General features: G+C 35.8%; 1 protein-coding gene across 3 annotated transcripts in view; it reads right to left on the reverse strand.

Annotated features, from left to right (window-relative positions):
• LOC118745773 (synaptotagmin-7) overlaps positions 1-18789 on the reverse strand; it is a 431457-nt gene that overhangs the window by 293548 nt on the left and 119120 nt on the right. Inside the window, exons 1-2 of one of the 3 annotated variants that reach the window (XM_036479439.1) lie at positions 2619-2695; positions 2264-2565 (exon numbers count right to left, since the gene is read on the reverse strand). The exons of the other annotated variants lie outside the window; for them this stretch is intronic. The gene's annotated coding sequence lies outside the window, so the exon portion shown is untranslated. Of the gene's footprint in view, positions 1-2263; positions 2566-2618; positions 2696-18789 lie in introns of those variants that run through there. 3 annotated transcript variants of the gene reach the window in all.

An 18789-nucleotide genomic window follows, 5' to 3' on the forward strand; every position in this document is an offset into this window, starting at 1 on the left:
TGGAACCATGACTAGTACGCGTTAATTCTCTTTTATATGCTAGCGACTGGCGAATTTAACATTGCGATGTCCTAGGAATTGTCAATTGTCCCCCGTTACATCCCTTTGGCGATAGTTCCGAACCAGTTCTAAATTCGACAGATAGGGTCTAGTTCGTTTTCCATCCCTTTTTCTATAGTTCCAAACCAGTTCATAATTCGACAGATGAGATCTAGTTCGATCTTTATCCATTTTTTATAGTTCCCAACCTGTTATAAATTCGTCACCTTAGATCTACATTTCTAATCAGGCTTGTCGAAACATTTCCCTTTTATATTAAATACGATCGGTTGAAGGAAGGACAATACCATCACAAATGTTTAAACGCATTTATTAAAAATTTATAAACCACATTAGTAGTAGTAGTAGTATTAAACTTAAGTAGTAAGTAAAAAACAAAAGTGCGTTCTGCTTAAAAGTAAAAATATTAGTTCACTTTGTCTTACTTGTCTAAATTTAAGCATATTGATTTTTAAGTAAATAAGATATACAATCAGTCAATAAAGTTTAGGTACAGCGAAGTTTTTACAATACCGGCAACTATTGTTTAAATATTTTATTTTTCCCTAATTTGTTATAAAAATATGGTTAGTTCTACACCAAAAACCCCAAAAGTCAGAGTTCCAAACCTTATGCAAAATTAAAGAAAACTCCGCAAATTTCCATCCAAATATTGCAATTTACACTCTTTAGAAAAAAGTTAAGTACGCAGTTTTTTAGCTCATCCAATTTTAGTATGACAAAGTGCAAGTTTGGGGCAGCTAGGACTTACCATTGATATTTAGCAATTTTTTTTTGTTGTTTGGTAAGTCCTAGCTTCCTCATACTTGCACTTCATTATACTAAAATTGAATGGGCTAAAAAACTGCAATGTCAACTTTTTCTAGAGAGCGAAAATAGAAAGTGAATTATTTTAATGAAATTTTGCAGAATTTTCTTAAATTTTGCACAAGGTCTGATTTTTGGGGATTTTATAAAAAATTACCGAAAACTAAAATATTTAAAAAATAGTTGCCCGTATTGTAAAAAATTCGTTGTACCTAAATTTTATTGACTGACTGTATTAAGGTAGCTGTGCTGGATTGCATAAAACAAAAATTAATTTGTCTTTTCTTAAAAAAAGGTAGCTGTGGTGGCTTGCATTTTAAAATAAATTTAGTGAGAAAGTGGTAATTATTTTGACACTTTTTTTTTAAATGCCTCTTTTTCTGCAACTGCATTACCTTTCTCAATTGTCCTTCAGGATCTTGGCCTTTGTTTATGGAATCACTAAGTATAATGATTATTAGGCAACTCAAAAACTATATCAGCGTGATTACCGACGTATCCTTTTGAGAGGTAGCCGCACTCTTATAAGTGTAATAAGACCCAAACTTTTCAGGTCAAAATTTCAGTAGGTTGCGTCTGTATGGCCTTTTAAATTTTATAAATTATCATTATTTTTAAGTGGAAAAATAAAACTCAAAATTAAAGATAATCTCTGCGCGAAAAAAAATCATAAAATAATCATAATTTGTAATGCCAAAAATAAAAATCAAATAATAATTATTTCCGTTTGAGCGAAAAAATAAAACTCAATAATAATTCATAAAATAATGATTAAATGCTGATTTAAATTATTTTACTCATAATGATTACCTTCCCTGCTTTTAAAATTTGAAATAAAATAGGTTACTGAAAGTACCACATTTCATTGCTTTTGGACTGGTGCGGGACTAGTTACTATCGGACTGTTTCGTTTTTGGGGAAAAAGAACTAGTAGTGAACTAGAAATTTGGTTCACTAGTTCGTGTTTTCCCTACAGGGAAATGTAGCTAAAGACCCCGTAAATTCAAGAAATTTCGTTTTAATGATGAACAAAAATTTGGTAGTTTGGAAATTGATTTGGTAGGCATTTTGGTACCTAAAACTAAACTCAAGTGGCAACACTGGTTGTGGGTGCGTGGTTGCACCCTGTTCGCGGGCGGTAGTATTAAACTCGTTGTTGCTATTGTTGTCTTCGTCTTGCATATTGGATGCTGCACGAGTCAATACCATTTTTTAAGATGGCCGTCAACACAGATTTCTGACACGCGTTTATGCCGTTATGCGAAGAACTAGAATTTTCTAACACGCTATTATGCCGTTATGCGAAGAACTAGAATTTTCTACGGCACGGCTCACGCAATACCCTTTTTGGACCCTAAGCTAACCAATAAATGACACAACACACCACCGAACTTACCCCAATCACTTTCCAGGACCTCACATCCGCAACTCTGCTACAATCTTTCGGTAAGTCGATCAGCGTTCTGGTACTTTTGATGCCGGTCCACTTTAAACCAGCTTTCTCGAGCTTCTCGTTGGCCGGACTTCTGTTGACCGGATTTTCTTGATGCTCTATGGCCAATTCAATTTCGTTGCGAATAAAATAAAAATATGTTCCAGCATAGAGGGAGCCAAGAAATAAAAACGGGCGTACTTTCAGTTTTTACACGAGTAAACTTTGGTGACACAGCACAGCGCAGTTTGCACAGTTTTTATTTTCTAAAAATGCAGTATAAGTCTTATAGTTCAATGAAATACAAACATATTCTTACATTCGTTTTGGTCCCTTATCTCCTTGCTGGTTGAATTTTAAGTGGCAAGAATACACAAATCAATGAACACAAAATTAGCAATTACAAACATATAGATATGACACATTTCGATTTTTCCAGCAGGAGCAGTGTTGCCAGAAGGGCCAGATTTTACAGTGTTTAGGGTAGTATCAAACGCAAACGATAATTTAACTATTAAATCGAATAGATTTGCCAACATCGTCGTTGAATAAATTAACGCGGTTTTAGAAAAATTTGAATAATCTTCCGATTGAATTTCACAAAGAAGTAAAAATATTTTCGTTCTTAAAATATTAAGGATTTTATACATATCTGGCAAACTTTTCTCTTTTCCCTGAAGTTCAAGGTTCAAATCATTTAAAAGAGTTGTTGTATCAGTTAAAAACGCTAAGTCTAAAATAAAAGCGTTATCTTTTAACAACGTTATCCAGCGTTGTTCTTTGTTTTCAATTTCTAAAAACTGTAATACTTCTTCCCTTAGGCCAAGCAACCGGTTGAGACAATCGCCGCGGCTTAGACATCTAACTTCGGTGAAGATTTTAAGATCAAGGTGACTAGCATTTTTGTTTTTTAAAAAATTCACAAATTTTCTATGGGAAAGTGATTGATGCCCGCCTCGCATTTTGTTTATAATTTGGTCTGCAGTCTTCATGACAGGGTGGTCTGTTAAAAGAGCGGCCTGATGAATAATGCAGTGAAAAGACTGAACTGTAATTCCATGTTTACTCAATTGACCTATGAACCCTTCGTGCTTTCCAATCATTACGTTTGCACCGTCCGTACATACTCCAGCAAATTGTTTCATATTAACAAGTGAGAAATTCTTTTCATTGACAATGTCAAACAAACATTTTCCTGTTACGTTTTCATAAAAACTCTCAATAGAATATAGAGTTTCGTAAATTTTGTAATCGGTGTGCACGCATTGAATACAAACTGCTAGTTGACAAATATCGTTAATGACAGTGCTTTCATCTAGACATATTGAAAAAAATTTGCAATCCTCTAAATTTTTTTCGATTACTGATTTAATACATATGGCTAACTGATCTGTACGACGCACTATAGTTCTCGGAGATAAAGGCAAAGACATAACTAGATCAGAATCAAAATTGAGTTTATTTAAAACTTTTATTGCAATGTTTTTGATGAATTTACCATCAGAAAATGGTCTACCCTGCCATATAATATCTAAACGTATTAAGCTTGATAACTCCATTTTTAATTTCATTTTCTTATTTTTTGCCTTCTCAAAGTCCTCCATTTGAGTCAACCAACATCTTAGCTTTTGCAAAAATAAAGCCTTTTTATTGTTAAAAATATTGCCTCTTTCTAATTCGCTAAAACTATTTATATTATTGTGAAAAGAATCATAGTGCCTTTTAAAAACGTGCACTTGTTTTGCTGAAAATCATTTGTAGCATAACAAACATTGCATTTTGCCAAAAGCGTTTGCCAACATGAAATACTTTTCGCACATCATTATTGTACGAAATATATTTTCAGTATGCATGAACAGAGTACAGCCAACTACAATGTTGCTTCGTTGCTTGCTTAGCGACGACTAAACGAAAGAGCGTAACAAAGGCGTGTGATGAGAGCTTGTACAATTGTACTATGGCGTGCCGACCATTGTCCTAGAAGCTTTACAGTTAGTTGGTGGCAATCAGCGTTGCCTCAGACACATTTTTTTCCTACCAAAACTTCCTACCATGATAAAAACATAACAAGTTAAAACCATTGAGAGGCAGTCTGACGTTTGCCAACAATATAATTTTAAAATCAAAACTCAAACTCACACACACATTCTCATTTTCAATCTCAAACAACAACAATTGTGAACAATTTCATTTTTTTATTTTCAATTTTATATGATTTTAAAATGTTGGCAAACGTCAGAAAAAAATCATGGCCGACGAAATGAGAGAATGAATTTACCTTGTAATGTTTTTATCATGCTTCCTACCATAACCAACCAAAACCTACCAAAAATTTTTTTGAATTTTAAAATTTTTTTTCTTCAATGTCAAATTTATTAAAAACATAGCTAACATGTTACAGTACTTAATGTTGTAAAACTAATACTCAGCTAGTACAATAAAAATAAATTAACTGCGTATAACGATTCATTTTATTGTGCATACATACATATCGTCATTATATACGAATAAAGACGCGAGCTCAAAAGTTGACGAAAAAAGACGCGTAAAAAAATTTCGGCGAAGAAGGACTCTTAACATAGGCGAGGGCAAAGAAAGACGCGTTAACCTCTTTACGGCGAAGAAAGATGAAGAATACTTATTTTCGCGGTCAACTATGTTTGCGAGTATAGGAATTCCCCAAAGAGTTTTTCCGGAATGATGTTGAATCCATGTTTACGCGTCTTTTTTCGCAATTTTTTTTTCACGCATCCTTTTTTGCAGTCAAAACACCCGAGCGTCTTTATTCGTGTCAAGATACTATATTATTATTATTGCGTCGGAGATACCCGCGTTGCGACCTAATAAGATATATAGTGTGCTAAATCCTAATTGTAATCGATCCAAACTTAGGCTATTTAAAAAGCTCAGCACTTTGGATGATGCCATGTTCCAAATTTTAGATGGAGAAGACAATCCTTCTCCAAGGTGCATCAATCTACTATTCATGCTTCGTGGATAGGCACATAGAATATACTCTGGGGTTTCCATCACCGGCCCACAAAACCTAGAGTCAGTCTCTACAGAAAGACCCTTTAATTCAATCGGTACGTTAACTTGCAGTGTGCTGCCAGGTAGCCAGTAAGAGTTTTAATTTCAAGGTATCTTTCGGAGTTGCTCCTGAAAAGCTATGAATCCCTTTGATTGTCTTATTCGCTTCGACCTCCGCCAGCGTGCAGCAATTCCCAGCTAGCTCCTAAGTAGGTCCGCAGTGTATCCTTTAGATGTACCGCAGAAAGGCTCGGAACCATGCAAACTCATTTGGGCTCGACTCTTTGCAAGACAATCAGCCCTTTCGTTGCCTTCAAACCCTTCATGTCCCTGAACCCTCCACAGCGGTACGCTATTGTGGGCTCCCAGGTGGTTCAAGAGTTCACAAGCCTTGATGCCGTTTTAAAAGACTAAGGCTTCTAACGCTGCCTGAATATCTGACATAATATTTATTCTGGCCTCATTTGCTTTCTACGATAAAATTCGCGAACACAGACTTCGATTGCGAAGACCTCCGCCCAGAATATGGTTGGGTACAAGTCCATTGGCAGACTTACCTGGAATATTGGTCCAAGTACGCCATAAAGTATATATGGATGTTCGTATTGTATATTTGCAATAATAAGGGTATACGTTTGTACTGAGGAATCATGTTTGCAGCCGCCGTTATACGAACGCACCGGTGAAATATTCATGTAAAAAAACATTGCTAAAATGTTTGGTGATACATATTTTCTATTTTTCTCAAATAACTATTACTCGTAGTCCTGAAACCTACCAAAATCCAACTAAGTCTACCAACCTACCAAATGGAAAAAAACCTACCAGTTTTGGTAGGAAAAGTCCATGTTTGGCAACACTGGTGGCAGTTTCAAAATGGGTGCGGATCATTGTTCTACAGAAATCCAATATACGTATACTTATTTCAGACAAAATACCTTAAAAGTTTGAACGCATAATATTATTGGAAAAGCACATCCATTGGGCCAATCGCAACGCAGGAGCGTTCGATATACTCAATGGTACAACAGGTCGATTTAATCTGACCTTCACGGCCCCTTTTTTCACTTAGCTATTTTTAGTAATAACTCGACTTCAGCACCACTTGGCAGCACGTTTTTGCAATAGTATTGCATACATATTTAAAACATTAGCCAAATCGGATCATAAATAAGATTTTTAGTAATAACTCAACTACAGCGCCAACTGTCGGATTAAATTGTGAAACTAAACCATACAGAGCATGGTTGCCATTCGCCAACATTTTTTTCTACCAATATCTCTTAAGAAAAGTTACCAAAAGTTACCAAATCTGCACTACCAAAATCTGCACTTCTTCACTGAGAAAAAAATATACTGAATAAAACTACTATATTTCTTAAGAAATGTATGTATACTTACAGCCAGTTTCTGTGACTTAATAAATTCAATATTTTTATAATTTGTCAATTTTTGATTATTTATCAAGAACTCACAGTTCTAGCACAAAAGTTTAAATCTATTTTCTTGATATATTATCAAGATTGAAAATGCCATACACAATTATAATATATTTTTTTTTATTAGAAAATATTTTGCTATCAGTTACTGCATATGCCGTTATTCTCATTTTCGTTGTTGGTGTTTCCAACAGGGTAGGAGTATGGTATAATGTGGAACGATTTTCCATCATCCGTTGTCAAATTTGGTTTGGAGACAAACCGGTTTCGGCGTTGTGCCATTTTCAATGTAATTTTTCGTTCGGAATGTGCCGTTATTTGGACCTGCGACTCACGGAATAATGGCAACGGTACACAAAAAAAAATTTCAGGTGCTTTTAACCGTCCATTTGACTCGAACAAAATTTCGAGTAAATTGCGAAATTTTTTTTGCTATTTTTTCGGTTTTTCATAATTTAGTGTACGTGTCAAACGAACCTCAGATTCGGATTCAGTGGGTCGAAATACATGTCGGTAGGTGGGTCTAGTAAAAAGCACGCGACAGTTTTTTTTGTGCCGGAATAATTAAAACGATTTCAAAAAATGTGAGATGGTAGAATTCAAAATGTATCGCAAAAATTCGAAAGTTGTTTTAGAAGTGCAGCCCTTGGTGCTGCCGCTGTAATTCAAATATTTCCAGCATGTATTCGAATATGAGATGACTCTAATTTTACCAAAGTAATTTTGTCGGCCGCTGTGGTGTAGTGGTAAGCAGTGCGCGCTTTCACACATCAGCACCTGGGTTCAAGCCCTGGTCAAAGCAACATCCCAAAAAATATAGAAAAAGGTTTTTTCTTAACAGCGGTCGTCCCTTGGCAGGCAATGGCAAACCTCCGAGTGTATTTCTGCCATGAAAAACAGCTTCTCATAAAAATACAATCGCCGTTCGGAGTCGGCGTAAAACTGTAGGTCCCTCCGCTTTGTGTGACAACATCAAGGCGCACGCCACAAGTCGGAGGAGAAGCTCGGCCAAACACTAACATATGTGTAAGCGCCAATCTATTATTATTATTATTATTATTAATTTTGTAGAAGTGTCAGTAGTGCTGCCATTGAAACTCGAAGGATTTTTATAATTACGTACATGCAAAATATAATTAATTTCATTCTAGTAATGCAAATAGATATTTAGTTGCAAAAGTTACCAAAATGAAACAAAAGTTACCCAGTTACCAAACCGTTTAAAAGTTACCAATTTTGGTAAAAAGTTACCAATTGTGGCAACCATGATCCAGAGACCCACTCAAACACACATAAAAAGTTTCGTTAAAATCCATACAACCATTTAGGAGGATTTCACTCACAAACACACCTACAAAAGAATTATAAATGCATTCAAAGATAGCTGAAGGTCGGTACGTTTGTAGGCCTCACACTCCCTTTTCAAATAGCCCAAATTTTCTGCATGAGTATGGGCTTGATTTCAACTACATACATATCTCCATACGAAGTTCCAGTACTGTACCATGAATACTTTCAATTGGATTTATATGGGGGGTGCCACCTTTCCAACAGCTGCCCTTTTTCTTCATGAGTATGCGATTGATTTCGTATATCTCCACACCAAGTTCCAGAACTCTACTATGAACACTTCCAAAGATATGCAGTATGAAAAATTCGGTTTGTATGGAAGATGCCACGCCCACTTTTCCAATAGTTCCAATTTTTCCTCAAGAGTTGATTGCGTATATCTCCGTACCAAGTTCCAGAACTATACCATGAACACTTCCAGAGATATGCAGTATGAAAAATTCAGTTTGTAAGGGAGATGCCACACCCCTTTTTACAATAGCTAAATTTTTTCTCCAAGGGTATGCGATTGATTTCGTATATCTCCATACCAAGTTCCATAACTCTACCATGAACACTTCCAGAGATAAGTAGTATGAAAAATTTGGTTTGTATTGGAGATGCCACACCCCTTTTTACAATAGCTTACATTTTTCTCCAAGGGTATGCGATTGATTTCGTATATCTCCATACCAAGTTCCTGAACTCTACCATGCACACTTTCAGAGATATTTAGCATGAGAAATTCGGTTTGTATGGGAGGTGCCACGCTCCCTTTACATATAGATTTTTTTTTAGCCTAAAACCATCCTTGGGACACGTGCGGCAGGTGGCAGTTTCAAAAAAATCGGTTCAGCCGCTCTCGAGCCTTGCGAAAACTAAAAAACGGCTTTCAAAATATATATTAGTTGAGATATATTATATATTATAATTATATTTTGACAGTATCCGTTGTTTCTGATTGGCGAAAAAAAATCTTGCCTAGTGAGGAATTCGCCCCTTGATATGGTGGTTGCTCACAGCTTTTTATATGCGAAATTGCATGAAAACTGGAAAACAGGAATCTATAAGCATATCCAGGCAAAAAGCTACCTACGCACCGAATTTTAAGCAAATCGCACCATAAATACGATTTCTTCGAATAGATCGGTCCCTATTCCACTTCTCGGAAAACGTGGATCATATAAGCTAATATATGCTAAAAAGCTACTTACGTACCAAATTTTAAGCAAATCGGACCATAATAAGATTGTTTCGAATAGATCGGTCCCTGGTCCACTTCTCGGAAAAAATTGATCATATATGCTAATATATGCTAAAAGGCTACCTACGTACCGAATTTTAAGCAAATCGGACCGTAAATACGATATTTGCGAATAGATCGGTCCCTGGTCCACTTCTCGGAAAAAATGGATCATATATGCAAAAAAGCTACCTACGTACCGAATTTTAAGCAAATCGAACCGTAAATATGATTTTTTCGAATAGATCGGTCCCTGGTCCACTTCTCGAGCAAAGTGGATCATATATGCTAATATATGCTAAAAAGCTACCCGCGTGCCGAATTTTAAGCAAATCGGACCGTAAATACGATTTTTTCGAATAGAAAAAGCTACTTACACATATCAAATTTTAAGCAAATCGGACCAAAATAAGATTTTTTCGAATAGATCGGTCCCTGGTCCACTTACCCGAAAAAAAGTAAATTTCTTTTAGCCTAAAACACTGAAAGCTATTTATATACAAAATTTCATGAAAATCGGACCAGCCGCGAGATTACCTGTTACAAAAAAAAGGGACTTCTCTTTATATAATTAGTATAGAGGATAGATAGGTATAGATAAAAGAGTTTTTCTAATAGCAATCGCCCCTCGGCAGGCAGTGGCACACCCCCGAGTATATTCGGCCACGAAAAACAGCTTCTCATACAAATACAATCGCCGCTCGGAATCGGCGTAAAACTATTACTCTATATAACCTCCCCTTTGTGCGACAACATCAAGGCACACGCCACAAATCGGAGAAGGAGCTAGGTCAAACACTAGCATATGGGTAAGCGCCAATCAGCCCTGCCAGATGTCCGGATTTTTCCGTACGGTACGGATTTGCAGGGGTGAAAATGGTTGTACGGATTCAACGTAGAAATATGTGTTGCTTTATTTATTGTTATTAAAAGTACGATTCCTGTGTTCACCTAAGTACAAAAGATTTTTTTTGCTCACCAAACTAATTGGAGCGCACGGATTTTTCACCCACCACTTTTTGTCTGTGTACGGATTTTAGACTCCAAACATCTGGGCCCTGGCGCCAATCTATTATTAGGTGCATTTTTTATAAACGAGCGCCAAAAGAACGCCCAACTCGGATTGAGGTGCTTTTAGCTACTTAACCAACCCTGTTGGTATATGGCAAGAAACATGTGATAAGTTTTACGCGATTTAGATATAAAAACTAATGGAAATGAGTAATTATCCGAGGTATTTGCGTAATATATATACTTATTTTAAATATCAATCATGTATATAAGGAAACTAAAATTTCACTCTCCATTTTTCCACTAACAATTCACAATAGAGCAGTTTTTACACTTAACAACACTACCCTTCAGGTCGCGTATTTTTTAATCGACCTCGCTGAACTCGGATAAACAGCCGAGTTTGTGTTGTTGCTTTCAATGTATTTTGTCATTTAAGCGAGTGTTCTTTTGTAACTCGGTTGCAAAAGAATGCACCTATTATTATTAAAAACTGAAATATTGAAAGACTTAAAAGTTCGAATTTAAACCTTAATATTTTTTATTGATGGTCTTAAAATGTTACACATTATAAGCTGGGTTGTTGCGAATATTCGCATTCGCATTCGCAACTGCGGGGCTTCCGCATTAATTTGGACATTCGCATTCGCTTTCGCATTCGCAATAATCCATGCGGAGCTTTTGCGAATGCGAATGTTGTGCAAATGCATCGATAAAACGGATATCTGGCAAACAAAATGACAAATTGTAGCCAATATTTTTTGCCTGTGGTCGTGTTACCCGGGCGCCGCATATGGGAATATTTGTGTAACAAAACTGGTAAAATTTCGTATTTATCAACTTGGATAAAAGTGTCTCAAACATATTATTTCTTAAGCTATATAACCGAGATATCAATGGGCAGTCATACATGTTCTACTTGACCTCTGACGTACGTCAAAGAGAACATTGTCCTTTTAATAATACTATTTTTTTTTCTGTGCTTTAAATACCTGAATTGGTTTCTTTCTTCATTATGATTTTTTTGGACCAATCTTAAAACAGCTACTACATGAAAAAAAAACAAAGTGTATAAAAAGAAAGTGTGCACTGTAATTTTAAACGAAATTTTCGTGATTTGCTTTTGATGTCACATATATTCGTTTCAACCATTTTAAATGGGGCTCTTTGGGGAATTTATTTGTAGCAAAAATTTCAAAAACAGTAATTTTGTTTACATGTTGGGCAATATCTTTTTCATAAGGATATACACTGGATCCTTGGCTAAAAACTTCTGTGGTAAAACTCTCCCCCTACGTCTTCCTTCTTTGCTATGTATTTAAAATCAAAGTGTAAGCTCCTTTAATAGGGATTTCCAGCAGAAATGGTCAACGTCTGGCTATAAACAGAATCGATGCTCAAATAATTAAAAAGGTATAGGTCTGACCTTTAATTAGGTAAGAATTACGTAACTATTTGAGACCCTCATCATACGTGATTCTACTAATTCAAATGCTTATACAAAAATAACAATATTCTGATCCGATTCGGCTGGCAGCCACGACATTGAAAACAGAATTTTGTTCAAAATTTTCATTCCTAGAAAATAATAATTTATTTTCCATATCCACCTATTTAGCTCGCTATAAGCACACATTTTTCAAACCAGTCGCAGAAGAAAGTATTAAAAATGAATTTCAAAAACTGCAATCAAAAAACGCTGATAACGGTACAGTAGCTCGTTTCTGTAACAATTCTCTACCAAAGCGAATTGAGATATGAGTTCGCCGCCTTGTTCTCTACTGCTAATGACTATTAGAGAATGATGTATATTCTCTACCAGTAGAGAAATAAGAGTTACAGTAACTGGCTACAGGTTCCCCAAATTCTGAAACAGCCAAAGGAATGAGAAAGAAGTATTCTTTTTAAAAATTTTTGGAAAAACATGACACATCTGGTTTATCTTGTAAGCGGTGTTTAAACAACGATCTCGCCATTATCCCAGATACTTCAAGTTAAGATGAAAGTTAGGAGGATACATCTGACATTTTTAGTTTCGATGCAATTCTCATTACTTTTTATTAAATAAATAATATTCCAATTTTTAAATTAAAGTACTAAATAAAATAAACATTAAATATTACTATTTTTTTCATTTTTTTATTTACCTAAATAACTTAATTTACTTACTTGATTTAATTGTTTTTTAAAAATACTTGACATCCGCATTCGCATCCGCATCCGCGGATGTTAGCTGTTAGACATCCGCATCCGCATTCGCATCCGCGGATGTCTAAAATTCCACATTCGCAACATACCTAATTATAAGTAATAAAATGTAAGGGACTGCAAACGCTAATACAGCCCGCCTCGCTTTAATAAGGTCAGTGCCTTTGTCAAAAACCAAGATTATCTATAATCGTACCAACGGTTGACTTTCGCTTAGTTTATTTTTCTAGCAATGTTTGAGTTCAAAGGCAAATGAATTCCCCTGAGTTAAGCCAAAGTATTTTAATAGATACCCATATGTCAACTCTCTTGATTCGTTTGGAGAAATAGTAACTTTTCTTGGCGGTGCGCTGTAATAAACAAGTACATATTAGACTGATTCAAAAAAAAATCGACTTCCTTTTTTTAACAGCCCCCGCTTTAACAATTGGAATTGGTTTTCTCGGCTATAAGTTATCGAACTTAAAACTCGACATATATTTTTGTAGTAAATTAGACGCTATACCAAAACCGTCTCTTATAATTTTTTGATAAACCTACTAGTTTAACGGTTATTCAAACTTAAAGTCAAATGTATGCCATTACTAAAATTTTTCTCCTATTTTAGGTGAAATGATTAAAATTATCATTAAATTACGGTGGTCTTGAACCAGTCTTAAGTTTTATAAAAGTGTGCCTAAACTCGGCTTTCACAGCCTTTTTCTACATCATTTGTAGGTTCAAAATCGATCGAGATCAAAATCGTAGGTGATCCTTTTTTCGAGATATTCGCATTTTTATATTTTACTTTTTAAACGCAATAATCCTTGTTTTTACAAATACTTATCATTTTAACAATGCAGGAATCGTATAAGAATTGTATATAAAGGTACATATGTATGTTCCTATAAACAGGGACCGCAAATAACGATTATCCTTTGAAATTTCAACTCAAAAAATCACGCGGAAAGAGAAATGCTACGTGCATAAGGAGTAAACCAATATATTTCTTATTACTCGCGAGTACCTTCAGCGGCACTGATTTTTATTTTTTAATTTTTACTTATAAAAATCAAGTTTAATGGCACCCTGAAATTGTGCATATGGAAACTGTGCATACGAAATAATGCATATGAAAAAAACCGAAATAATGCATACGAAAAAAACCGAAATAATGCATATATGCACAGTTTCGGTTGAAAACCGAAATAATGCATATGAAAAAAACCGAAATAATGCATATATGCACAGTTTCGGTTGAAAACCGCAATAATGCATATTAGAAAAACCGAAATTATGCATATGCACTCTTTCGTTTGAAAACCGAAATAATGCATATGAAAAAAACCGAAATAATGCATATATGCACAGTTTCGGTTGAAAACCGAAATAATGCATATGAAAAACCCGAAATAATGCATACATGCACACTTTCGTTTGAAAACCGAAATAACGCATTTGAGAAAAACGAAGTAATGCATACATGCACAGTTTCGGTTCAAAACCGAAATAATGCATATGACAAAAACCGAATTAATGCATACATGCACAGTTTCGACTCAAAACCGAAGTAATGCATATGACAAAAACCGAAATAGTGCATACATGAAAACGAACTTCTTTCTGAGTAAGCGGCCTTCGGCCGCGCTTTGGGATTATAACCCTTACTAAGTAGAGTAAGTCCTTTCTGTGTTGCCGGAAAAGGGGGCCGGAAGTATTTTTGCGCAGAACTTCTTTCTGCGTAGGCGGCCTTCGGCCGCGCTTAGGGATTATAACCCTTACTAAGTAGAATTCTGCTTTCTGTGTTGCCAGAAAAGAAGGGCGGAAGTATTTTTGCGCAGAACTTCTCTCTGCGTAGGCGGCCTTCGGCCGCGCTTAGGGATTATAACCCTTACTAAGTAGAATTCTCCTTTCTGTGTTGCCGGAAAGGGGGCCGCAAGTACTTTTGCGCAGAACTTCTTTCTCCGTAGGCGGCCTTCGGCCGCGCTTAGGGATTATAACCCTTACTAAGTAGAATTCTCCTTTCTGTGTTGCCGGAAAAGGGGATCGGAAGTATTTTTGCGCAGAACTTCTTTCTGCGTAGGCGGCCTTCGGCCGCGTTTAGGGATTATATCCCTTACTAAGTAGAATTCTCCTTTCTGTGTTGCGGCAAAAGGGGACCGGAAGTATTTTTGCGCAGAACTTCTTTCTGCGTAGGCGGCCTTCGGCCGCACTTAAGGATTATAACCCTTACTAAGTAGAATTCTCATTTCTGTGTTGCCGGAAAAGGGGGCCGGAAGTACTTTTGCGCAGAACTTCTTTCTGCGTAGGCGGCCTTCGGCCGCGCTTAGGGATTATAACCCTTACTAAGTAGAAGTAAATAATTCATATTAGAAAAAACGAAATTATCCATATGCACACTTTCGTTAGAAAACCGAAATAATGCATATAACAAAAACCGAAATAAAGCATACATGCACAGTTTCGGATGAAAACCGAAATAATGCATATGTGAAAGACGAAGGTATGCATACATGCACAGTTTCGGTTGAAAACCGAAATAAGGCATATAACAAAAACCGAAATAATGCATGCATGCACAGTTTCGGTTGAAAACCGAAATAATGCATATGAAAAATCCGAAGTAATGCATACATGCACAGTTTCGGTTGAAAACCGAAATAATGCATATGAGAAAATACCGAAATTATGCATATGCATACTTTCGTTTTAAAAGCGAAATAATGCATATGAAAAAAAAACGAAGTAATGCATACATGCACAGTTTCGGTTTAAAACCGAAATAATGCATATGGTAAGAACCGAAATAAAGCATACATGCACAGTTTCGGTTGAAACCGAAATAATGTCTAAATGCACAGTTTCCATATGCGCAATTTCGGTGCCCCGGAAAATAATGGTTACGTTTTAAGTTTTATTTTTTGCTCGGAAAATAATGGTTACGTTTTAAGTTTTATTTTTTGCTCGGAAAATAATGGTTACGTTTTAAGTTTTATTTTTTGCTCGGAAAATAATCGTTACGTTTTAAGTTTTATTTTTTGCTCGGAAAATTGTCGTTATTTCTTGAGTTTTATTTTTTGCTCAGAAAGTAAAACTTAATGTGTGCGTATGCGCATGCGCATGCGTGAATAGACAGGGGGCGGCTGCATTGAACCTTTAACGCCACTGTGGAGTGGGTAATGAAAATACAGATACCAGGGCAGAAACAAAAAGAACCACATTTCTAAAGAAAAAGTACAAAAAAGCGCATACGAATACGCAAAAGGGGGCCGCAAGTACTTTTGCGCAGAACTTCTTTCTCCGTAGGCGGCCTTCGGCCGCGCTTAGGGATTATAACCCTTACTAAGTAGAATTCTCCTTTCTGTGTTGCCGGAAAAGGGGACCGAAAGTATTTTTGCGCAGAAATAACTATTATTTTCCGAGCAAAAAATAAAACCTAAAACGTAACCATTATTTTCCGAGCAAAAAATAAAACTCAGTTAATAACGATTAATAAGTGATTTTTATAATAAAACTTATAACCGTTACGGTCCCTGCCTATAAATGCTATGTACATATTTGCTAATGACATATAAATATCTATGCTAATATATATTTTGAAAGTCGTTTTTTTTTTTGTCCTAAAGCTCGAGATCGGCTGTACTGTTTTTTTTTTAAATTTTGGTTATAGGTTCTGGATGGGCTTCTCATTGTCTTAGGCAAAAAAAAGATTACATACTTCGTAAAAATGGAACTGCAGGACTTTAAAAATCCTATAAAATCTAACATACATGCTCACATAACAGCGCTGCTCATCTGCAAATCACAAATGAGAGCGCTGTTAATTCGTACGGAATAAAGCGCAAAGCAAGGGTTATGTATACATATACATACGTGCTAATGTTAACGTTGATGTTGATTCTTATGTTAAAAAAAAAAACAAATATATGCATATGTACACTTGGAGAGATAATGTAGGCAATTGTGTATGTAGAGTCGTTTCCCTGATAAAAGCAAGTGATTTTTTTTTTAATCAACTAATTGAAAGACTACTTTAAACCAAATTAAATGAGTAAATGTTTCGAATTTTTTTATTCTTTTTACTCAAAGAAACAATTTATGTCTTGGAAGCATGAAAAACCATCTGTGAAGTTCAGAACGTATGTAAGTGTATTCAAGAGAAACATAGTAGGGGTCTTCCCTTAAACTCGTAAAAGGCTGGTAAACCTCGTAAAGCTCGTAAATTTACGAGCCTCGTAAAAGAACTGTCAAAATTTGTATGGAGCTCTATTTACGAGCCCCTCGTAAATTTACGGGGCAAATTTGTTGCGCAAACGACCTCATAAGCTTCAGTGTTGCCGAGGGGCCGAAATTTTTTTACTAAAATTTATGACAAAATAATGAATATAAATGAATGACTTTCATCCAATAACTGTATTGACTTAGGTTTTCTGCTAATTTTCGTCATTATACCCGAGCGCACTTGTGCACAAGGGTATTATAACTTTGTTCACATAACGGTTGTTTGTAACAGGCAAAACGAATCGAGATAGATATAGACAAATGTATACACAAATGATCAGAATGAAAAGAGAAATCGATTAAGCGGTGACTGTCTGTCCGTCCGTCTGTGCACACGAGAACTCGAGTAAAAATTGAAATATCTTAACGAAACTTGGTACGTGCACTTCTTTCGGACGTAGGACAGATGGTGTTGAAAATGGGCAAAATCGGACAATAACCACGCCTACCTCCCATTAAACGGTAATTTTCAGAAATACGAAAACTGCTATATTTTAGTAACTACTGAAAATTATTCACTCAAAATTGATATTTATAATAATTTTAAGACGATAAATAAGAATATTATAAATTTTTGGAAAATGGGCGTAGCCACGCCCACTTATGGTTACATATGTATATCTTGGTAACCGCTGCACCAATTTCTTCCAAACTTGGCACAGTTGTTGGCCTTGGTACAGCACACCAAACGGTCGAAAATTTTTAAAATCGGACAATAACCACGCCCATATCCCATATAACGGTAATTTAGAGAAATACGAAATCTTCGATAAATCACTAAATATTAAAGCTAATTTATTCAAGATTGATGCTCACAACAATTCTTTATCAAGAAATACGTTTATGATAAAATTTTGGAAAATGGGCATGGCACCGCCCCCTTATGATCACATATATGTATCTCGGTAATCGTTCTACCAATTTGTACCAAACTCGGTATGGTTATTGTGCTTGCCACATGTAAACAAAATGTTGAAAATTATTGAAATCGGACTAAAATTACGGCCCCTTTTCATATAACGGTAAATTTCAGAAATGCTTGTAACTGCAATATTTCGAAATTTAAGGACCCTAATTTACTCAAAATGGATACACCCCGGCTTACCATGTAGCGGCAGCTTTCGTTAAGGTGAAAAACATATATTTAATACTTGCGCCGAGTACTTAATGTTCGGCTCCGCCCGAACTTAGACTTTCTTATTTGTTTTAAATTGTGTGATAGAGACAAGATGGCGGGATGTTATGGAAAATATTACGAAACAAAAATTGCTTCACAAAATCCTGGTTGATCTGTCAAACAGTCACTTTACGCACCTATTTACACCTTTTTACAAAGGTGGCCCATAAAAGCCTCGTAGATTTACGAGTTTTATACGGTTTAGGACTTTACGCGTTTAAAGGAATCCCCTAACTGACTTTAAAATTGTTCCAACTAATGCATTTTAAAGTAGTTGAAATTAAATGCTGAGTCGGACAGTCGACTTGCTGCTTGCAAACAATTCAAACTGAAAATTTTAAATCACATTTACATGTCTGGCTGTAGCTGAGCGTGCAGAGGTGCTTGCTGTTATTTGTTAGCTTCCAGAAGGGGCGGGCTCGAATCAGAGGCAAAATGTGAAAATGATAATAAGGGTACTCATATACACGCGCAAGTTTCATATTTGGGAAATTCGGCAACTTTGCGCCATGTGTTTCATGAGGACAATTTTATATTTTATACAATTTCTGACATTTAATTATTTGAATAATTGAAATTCAAATCTGAGTAAATATTTAAGTTTTACCGCAGTTATTTCGAAAAAGCGTTGAGCACAAACCAAAATGAATGTAAACAAAATAGCTGATTGAGGGTTGCACAGCACACTGCGCAAAGTTGCACTACAAAATTGCCGCGCAAAGTTTCCCTTTTTGTGCTTTCCATACAAATCTTGACATTTCATTTGCGAGGGTTCAAACTGCACAGTTTGCCC

The sequence above is a fragment of the Rhagoletis pomonella genome, unplaced genomic scaffold, assembly GCF_013731165.1.
Source record: "Rhagoletis pomonella isolate Grant_MI unplaced genomic scaffold, Rhpom_1.0 Rhpom_scaffold_00009, whole genome shotgun sequence".
Taxonomy (NCBI): domain Eukaryota; kingdom Metazoa; phylum Arthropoda; class Insecta; order Diptera; family Tephritidae; genus Rhagoletis; species Rhagoletis pomonella.